The sequence below is a fragment of the Gorilla gorilla genome, chromosome 16, assembly GCF_029281585.2.
Source record: "Gorilla gorilla gorilla isolate KB3781 chromosome 16, NHGRI_mGorGor1-v2.1_pri, whole genome shotgun sequence".
Lineage (NCBI taxonomy): Eukaryota > Metazoa > Chordata > Mammalia > Primates > Hominidae > Gorilla > Gorilla gorilla.
The window spans coordinates 95082192-95091742 of NC_073240.2; the positions used below are offsets into that span (position 1 = coordinate 95082192).

General features: G+C 37.6%; 1 long non-coding RNA gene across 1 annotated transcript in view; it reads left to right on the forward strand.

Moving 5' to 3' along the window:
* LOC129527273 (uncharacterized) overlaps window positions 1-7529 on the forward strand; it is a 49035-nt gene extending 41506 nt beyond the window's left edge. Inside the window, exon 3 of the long non-coding RNA XR_008672251.2 lies at window positions 7116-7529. This is a non-coding gene — a long non-coding RNA (uncharacterized lncRNA). The remainder of the gene's footprint in view (window positions 1-7115) is intronic.
* Window positions 7530-9551: the final 2022 nt, after the last annotated feature.

The following is a 9551-nucleotide window of genomic DNA, read 5'->3' on the forward strand; positions in this document are numbered from 1 at the left end:
CCCTCTCTTCTAGCTACTTTAAAATATACAATGCACTGTTGCTAACTGTAGTCACCCTGCTCTGCTATCAAACATTAGAGCTTATTTATTTTAACTGTATGTTTATACTCATTAAATAATTTCTCTTCATCCTTCCTCCCACCCACACTCTTCCCATCCTCTGGTATCTGGCATTTTATTAATCACTTTCATGAATTTTTTTTTTTAAGATAGAGTCTCTCTCTGTTGCCCAGGCTGGAGTGCCATGGCAAGATCTCTGCTCACTGCAAACTCTGCCTCCTGGGTTCAAGCAATTCTCCTGCCTCAGCCTCCCAAGTAGTGAGAGTTACAGGCATGCGCCACCAGGCCTGGGTAATTTTGTATTTTTAGTAGAGATGGGGTTTCACTATGTTGGTCAGGCTGGTCTCGAACTCCTGACCTCAAGTGATCCACCCACCTCAGCCTCCCAAAGTGCTGGGATTACAGGCGTGAGCCACTGCACCCGGTCAAGTTCTACTTTTTTAGCTCCCACATATGAGAATATGTGGTATTTGTCTTTCCTGTCCCTGGATTGTTTCATTTAACATAATGACCTCAAGTTTCATCTATATTGCTGAAAATAACATAATTGCATTCTTTTTTATGGCTAAATAGTATTCCATTGCGTGTGTGTATATATATAAATCTATATATATATTTATATATACATATATAACAACATTTATGTTGTTCCTCTACATGGGTCATATTTCCCGATTTCATTTTATGCCTTTTTTTTTTCTTGTTGTTGTTAAAAATTGGGCATTTGAAAAAAGCGGACACTTCTCCCCATCTTTGCAAACTGATGTGGAAGACTGTTACTACTTAGTGGGCCCACCTATCCTTGACATTAGCCTGGATTGAAGTCTTAATGTCTTTTCAGATCCTTTCTGGGTGTGCATTCTGTCTGGGCCTCTGTGTGTGTGTGTCTGTCTCTGTGTGTTTCCAGGCTTGTTTTAAGTGTCTTAATTTCCCAAAATATCTCACTCTAGCTTTTTCTAGGGGGTTCTAAATGTTCTGTTGCATTCCTTGGCCTGTAATCTCTTCACTCTAGATGTTCAATGGTCTGAAGTGCCTCTGTGGTTTTCATACACTACAGTAAGTACCACGGCCTTCTATGAACTGGAGCTTCCTAATCCACCCTCTTGCTGACATCACACTAAATATTCACTTTTGTATCTAATTTTATATTTCAAAATTTGCATCCCTTTTCAAAAAATAGGTTATACACCAAAGTGTGTGAGCGTCAGGCCCCTGAATCTGAATCTACTTCTGGAAGTGGGAAGAAATAAATTTTAACTGTGAAACAAGTTTGAATTTTCATTATTTACATGAATTGCAAAAACAAGTCATTTATATCTAAAGGTGATAAAAGATTTTATTTTTATTTTTTGTTTTATGAAATCAACCCTCCTATCCAAAGTAACAGAAATAATCTATTCAGTCATGGAAAAAACAGAGTGGGCTGTTGGAAAGAAACAAGTATGTGTGTGATCTATCTCTATCTATCTATCTATCTATCTATCTATCTATCTATCTATCTATCTATCTATGTATGTATCATCTATCATCTATCTATCTATTATCATTTACTTCATGGCTTAGTGTATGCCCATATATGTCCTTTAAAGGGGGAAATAATAATATTTAATCTGAGAGCCTATTTATAATTTTGACAAATGTTTGTGGACACTGGTTTTATAGTTAGGTAGACTTGAATTTATCCTAGGTCTGTTTTTGTTCACTCGGGAAAGTTGCTTATCCTCTAAATAACCTTGGTTTTCTCTATCTGTAAAATGACATCATAGAACATGTTTTAGGGTTGTGATAAGAACAAAATGAAATAATTCAAGTAAAGGTTTTAGCATAATGCCTGACATGTAGAAAACACTAGCATTCAAAAAGGAGTCATTATTATCGTTTTTACTATTACTTATTAATACATACTTGGAGAAGCAGGTAGTTTGGTGTTCTTACATTATCACTGAATAAATTGAGGCCAAGAGTTTAAATATTTTGTTCATAATTACTTAGGAATTTATGAGTATACCTTTAGCTTGTAAACTGTAGAAATTATTAACATCTTTGCCTTTCCATCAGTTCATTAAGAACTGCAAATTATAAATGTTTCTGGACTCTGAGCTGAGTATGCAGTATCTTATGAAAACATCAGGCAGGTGGGGTTGGATTTGGTATTTTTTCTAAGAATTTAGTCCCTTTATTGCTCAAATTACTGGAAAATCAATGACTTGTGCCAAACAAATTGTTTTCTGTCTCTAGACAAAAAGCAGATCAGCAAGTTTTCATATTGCACTATTTTCAATGGCTGGAGCATCAACATTTTACAACAAGAAAAAATTTAAAATTCTTCAACATTTGGGAAAGAAGTGCTTGTAAAACTTTTCACTTCCATTCACCATCTGGAAAAGCAAGGTTTTACAGTGAGGCCTGATGATGTCTAGAGTCACCATGCATCTTGGAAAATGACCTCCTATTTAAGTTATTTCCTCTACAGGACACCATGGTGTTCACCTTTCTACAACTTTACACTTGCTGAGGACATATTGTGGAAAATTAAGAGAAATATATATGGATGGCCAAGGCTGTAGATGGATGTCCAAGCCTTTTTACTGGGGAATGTTTTCAGAACAAAATGAGTTACAGGTTCAAGAGTGAAACCCAACAAATCTTGGCTCTTTTTTTCTCTACTAAATTCCAAATCAAAAGTATTTATGGAGTGCTTTTAATGTGCCAAGCACTGGGCTAGAGGTTCATAATTTTGATGGGAATCTGTGTATTCGCACTCTTTTAACGTGGAAACCTTGCTTGTGCAAGGTCCTCCCAGATCTTATCCTACTTTATCAAAGCTTGGCTAAATGCAACATGTCTTCTCCCCAGTGCCCTGGGTCTCTGTACACGCAGCAAAGTGGTCCTTAGACATATGCTGAAATAGTGCTTAATTTTCCCCATATACGAATGAGATAAATTCTACTACATGTAGCCAGACTTCGATCGGGAGAACACCCAAAATCACTTAAAATAAAACTACACAACTACACTTTCATTTTTGCAAGCCAAATAATCCTGGAGGAAATTGTGCTAATTTTTTTTTTTAATTTTCAGTTTACACATTGGAGTTTTGACTTCAATATGTAAAAAGTGCATGAAAACTAATGTAGTGCATCTTTCCTCATATGCTCTGCAGTGATGCGAATTGACTGCATGGCTAGCTGGTCACCTGATAAAGGGCACACAGAGATTCTTGTAGTTCATTAGGGATTACTCCGAGGTTGAACACAGGTTTTTCTTTTTCTCAGATATATAGGCAAGACTTGAACTTCAATTTCCTGCATAGTAAATATGGTTACTATTGTCATGATTGAGTTTTTTTCATTTTAAACACTGAGAGCTTCTTTTGAGTTTGTGGGACCCATGCTTTTGGGCAAAGACTGCTTTCTCAAGGCACATACGTTCAGATGTTCAGGTCGCGACACAGAGGTATCATCTGGGAGGTGCTCCATGTAAGTTTGCTACTAAACTTCACCCACCCTCATCTGAGAGGCCACGTCTCTTCCCCTGAGTCTGGGGATCATGACACTTTATATGTCAGCTACTTTCTTTTTTCGTTTTATTTTATTTTATTTTTGAGATGGAGTCTCACTCTGTCTCCCAGGCTGGAGTGCAGTGGCACGATTTTGGCTCACTGCAACCTCTGCCTCCCAGGTTCAAGTGATTCTTCTAACTCAGCCTCCCAAGTAGCTGGGATTATATGTGCACGCCACCACACCCAGCAAATTTTTGTATTTTTTTTTTTTTTAGTAGAGACAAGGTTCTGCCATGTTGGCCAGGCTGGTCTCGAACTCCTGCCCTGAGGTGATCCGCTCACCTTGGCCTCCCAAAGTGCTGGGATTACAGGCGTGAGCCACTGCGCCCAGCCACATCAGCTACTATTTAATGAACATCTTTCCCTGGACAAGAACAAAACTCAAAGAAATCCAACAGATTACAACTTAGTCCTGGGGAGAGAAAAGTCCACGTTAAGCAGAAAGCTGAACCACATAGAATTCAACCTTTGGTGCCGCTAGTGTTGACAAGGAAGGATAGATTCTCTGAGCTAGAGTAATAAAGAAAGAGAAATGAGAAACTAGTATATCTCCAAAGGTTCTCAAAGTATTATTCCTGGACCAGTAGCACCAACATTCCCTGAAAATATGTTGGAATTAAAGATCTCAGGCTCCACCCAGACTTACTGAATCAGAAATTCTGGGGCAGGGTCCACTAATCCTTGTTTTAGTCTTCTGGGTGATTCTGATACACACTCAAGTTTGAGACCCTCTGTCTAGCTAGACCATGCTCTTTTTACTTCAACTCATTATCCCCACAACATGATGCCATAATATAAGAGATTACATAGTGTCAGGCTTTGCTTAACCTAGGCTAAGTCTTTAGATAGATACAAAGAGGTCATTCAATTAGTGGTACCTATTGGATAGGGCTCTTATACCATCCATTTTGTTCCGGCAGTTCTTAGCTCAGTTCCTGGGACACAATAAATGATTAATAAATAGATAACTAGTTATTGAATGTGTGGATTGATGAAGTTTGAGTATACACACACACACACACACACAGACACACACAATGTGAGCCATAGAAGAGAATGAACGGGAAAGCAAATTTCTTCTTGAATACTCATAAAATCAGCTTTTAATACCAAATATTATTTCTTTAGGCCATAACCCACTGGAGCTTGAATTGCTAAAATAGCATTCTGGAGATTTTCCTCCTTTCTAGTATTGGCCTATCCTAATGTATTACATAACTAGCATTCTGGAAAATATTCCTCAAGGATCACTTGCTTGCATAACTTACTTTAGAAATTCTTCAGTGTTTGAGTGTGTAGTTCTTTCTGTGCTGTGTGCCCATTGTATCTTGTGAATTCCTGTCTACTAAGGTAAATATCTGTCCACATGTCTCATTCCTTCACTAAACTAAGAAATCACTGTAAAGAAAAATGTATTAGTCTGTTCTCACACTGGTGATAGAGACATACCCATGACCAGGCAATTTACAAAAGAAAGAGGTTTATTGGACTTACAGTTCCACATGGCTGGAGAGACCTCACAATCATGGCAGAAGGTGAAAGTCATGTCTCACATGGCAGCAGACAAGAGAAGAGAGCTTGTGCAGGGAAACTCCCCTTTTTAAAATGATGAGATCTCATGAGACTTATTCACTATCATGAGAACAGCATGGGAAAGACCTGTACCCATGATTCAATTACCTTTTACTGGGTCCCTCCCACAACAGGTGGGAATTTAAGATGAGATTTGAGTGGGGACACAGCCAAACCATATCAAAAAATAATTTATTAATTACCTTGTATGATTCTTTTTCCTATTCCTGGGATTTAGCACTATTCCTAAAATGACTTATAAAAATATTTCATGTGTATTTATGTATAAGTACTACACACTAACAGATTGCCCCATTGGAGCACCCAATTTGTGTTTATTTAATCCGTGAAAACAATTAGTTCCTGGCCATGAAGTTTATGCTCCTCCCATAATTTTATGCCAGTTTTTCAGCCTTGTGAATTTCGTCTTTTATCCATCACCTCAATTATTTTTTTTACAGGTGGAGTCTCACTATGATGCCCAGGCTGTACTTGAACTTCTAGGCTCAAGTGATCTTCCCACTTGAGCCTCTGGTAGCTGAGACTACTAGGGTGTGCCACTGTGCCTGGCTTCTCCTCTCACCTTTAGCTCAACAAGTCCTCTTGGAGTCCTCCCCTTACTCAAGCAGTGCTCAAGCCACCACTGGGTCATACTTTACATACCTTAGGGTGGCACTGTATTTGAGGGTTCACATTTAAATGTGCCAAATGCATGCAAAGCCTGGTTTACATTTAGGAGCTTTATTTTTTTTTTGGCTTAAGGTCTGGTCTATCTGGTCTATATGAAAAATAGACTTCTTGAGGAGCCCCACCCTTTCTCACTTACAAACTTGTACATAACTGGGCTTTAAATAAATAAATATTTACTTACTTATTTACTTAATGAGGATGACAGCTTGGTGAGATGTTTGACAATGATAATTTCAATAATTTCTGTCATTTTTAGTTCTAAGAGGAACCATCACCCAGTTGAAACTGTGAACCTCTCTCACAAAGTCTAAGTAGCCCTTGATTCAAGCTATGGGCACCAGTCTCCACATAATCTACTCAGAAGCACTGTAGTGTGGAAATTGGCAATGTCTGCCTTCTCCAAATCATTCAATAGTTTCAGCTTTTCTCAGGCATTCTGCATATTTATAAAAGTTAGCTCGATGCAGTATTCCAATAAGACCACCAATTATATGCCTTTCAAAGGATGTCATCTTCTGAAAGCATTCCACATGGCTATAATCTTATTACCTCTGGTTGAAGTAGTAACAGACCAAACTAAACGGTGAGTAGAGATTGGTTATAGGGATTATATTTCCCATCAGAGTCAGTGTAAGTGACTGCCCTCTCCCTTGTGGTATGTTTCAGTCCTGACTTGACTAGTGAAGCCACTCCTACAGATTTCAAACTCTTTGCCAGGGTAGGAAAACACAGGTTGGCTTCACTTCATCCTCAGCCTCCTAACTTCCTTTTAAGTAACCATGAGATATATTTAGGAACTGCTGGTTTCTGAGCTAATACCCATGAGGCACCAAGGCAAAAAAAAAAAAAAAAAAGGCAAGTTAAACACACTAAAACTGCTGGCCATCTCTTAACCATTCATTGCACATGTAAATTTCACTTGCATTTTTTTTTTTTTGCATTTGCTGGTACTATTTTCACTTTTATATCCTAAATTCATGTGGTAAGAGGTCCTTTTAAAGCATAAGGCGAAGTAGCATAGGGTGGAAAGTTACAGATTTTAGAGAAAGGTAGACATGGCTTTGCAAACTAGCTCTATTATTTATTACATCAAGAATCCCAGAGAAGTTTCTTCTCTAATCTTCCTAAATGTTCTTATGTGTATATTAAGGGTAATGATTCCTATCTTACAGCATTAATGAGAATTCACTGAAGATTCATTCATTCCGCAAATGTTTATGTGCCCTTACAGGAACTGGACCAAGGGAAGAGGACACAGAAGGTAAAAGGAAGCCAGACCAGCATGTTCTCCCACTCTAGTGCTCCTACCAAGAGGCTTTGATAAGCAATCACAATTGTCCCCAGTGACATGAAAGAAAAAGTGAAGCATCCTGTAGGGATGCATAGCATGACATCTACATAGACTTGGGTCATGGAAGGAAACTGTCACCACATACAAGTTCAAGGGAAATGTTCAGCCTCCAGGGTAGGCAATCCCTAATTTATAACTCTTTACCTGTTGCTAGACATTTTGACTGCATGTGGAAGAATAAGGAGTAGATAGCTAGACAGAGAAGATTTTGGAAGAGAGCAGGAAGGAAAAGCATACAGCATGAGAAAAGACCTGAAACACTCAAGAAAGCCCAGCAGGGCTATATGGTAAACAGCAGGGGATAGACTTGACCTGAATGCCAGAGGTGTGATATGTTCTCATTTAATGAAAACTATATTCATCATTCAAAAACTGTGCATTAATTGACTTCTAGAAAGTAGGCAGTGTTCTGGGTAGTAAGTGGTTTGGAAGTGATTTTTTTAAAAACTTTTTTTTCCTAGAAGATATCTAGCAGAGCCTTCCTGCTGAAGGTAAAACCTATTAAGTATAATATATATCTACATATTTATATATCTATATATATCTATATATTTATATCTATATATTTATATATCTATCTATATATATATAGAGAGAGCCTGAAATCAGATAGTCATATATATAGACATATATATATACATATATATGTGTACATATATGTGTGTGTGTGTGTATATATATGTGTGTGTGCGTGTGTGTGTGTGTATATATATATATATATATCCTGAAATCAGATTGTCCTCAAGCAAATGGTAGCTTTCTTTTTTTTACATTTTACTGTTTAGTATTGGCCAACATCTCCACTCTCCCCATGGGACACTTGAGTCCAATCGTTATTATAAGATGTTAGACCTACTCTCTCTCCAGGACAGGAAAATGCCAGTCACCATGGGCAAGAGCTTTTGGCAGCTTTGCAGACTTTAAATGCCTCATTTTGAATAAGCAAGGCACTTTCTGGAAAGATTTAAAACCATATTCTATAAGTTGCAATTAGTGGCTTCCCACAAATTGCGTATCACTCCAGCAAGTGAGATCTCTCCAGAGTGCTTTGCTAACTGGCTTACAAGATTGTATGTTATTGTTCTTTAGGGGGAAAATATTTTCTCTTTTCCTTTTATACCCACTCACTTAGATACGTATCATCATAGGTATTTACTGCAGCGGACTCTAGCTGTGTGTTTACAAGGCCCCCAACTAGGGATTAACAAAAGTAACATGGCATGTCACCTTTCAAAGATATTTTATTTTCTTGGCGGGAATGTTTTTCCATTTCATTTTCAGTATGTAGGTGACTCCTAACCTACACTAGTTTATTGCCTTACTTAGAGTAAATAAAGATGCCTGATAGTGAGGAAAACATATTTACAGCAGTTAAATATGACATTGTTGCCAGTGCTGAGCCAAGCTGATTTGGGTTCAGACAATAAAAGCAAAGCATAGCAAGGAAATATGAGAAGCTGATTGTTGTGGTGGCAAAAACTTTGAATTGCACCTATGCAGTGAATTCATACCTTTGAAATAGGGGAAATTTTGTTAAAGCCTTTTTGCCTTTGCTAAACAGGTTTTGGGAAGACTTTAAGAGAAAAAGTGTTTAGCAAAGGCAAAGTGTGGTTTCATCATTTTAGGAAGATAGCTACTTGATGTGACATCAGCATTCAGGTGGAAGCTGAGAGTATTTTGATAGGCAGCCTCCAAACAGAAGCTGCCCTACTGGTCACTGTTAACTAGGAATCAATTCAGGCATAGTGCAAGGGTGTAGGAATAATGACATTTATTTTTTTTTTTAAAAAAACAGACATCATAGATTTAGAAGACTTAGGCGCTCCCCAGCATTTGGATGTAGACAAATCACTGGAGTGCTTTAGGCTTCTATTTCCCTATCTTTGAAATGAAGGAATTAGAGAATCTTTAGTATCTTTTCTAATCATAAGACTGCAAATTACATGAATTCAAATCCCAGGTTATTCTGTAATTCTGCCTTCGGAATACCATTCACCTTCTGGACCTCAGCATCCTATATCCTAGAGTAACAATAATGTGTGTCTTATAACATTTTTAAATTAATTTAGATAATATATGTGAAAAGTTCTAGCAAAGGGCCAGACACATAGTAAATATCTCAATACCTTTCTAGGAGCCTTGTCGATAATGGCTTGATTGAAAAGAAAAAAAAAGTTAAGACAATGATTAGGGGATTTTCCAGTCAAAGATTTCTGTACAGATGTGCCTTGACTTATGGTGGGTTCGTGTATCAATAAAGTTGAAAATATCTTAAGTCAAAAATGCATTTAATATACCTCACCTGCCACACATCAT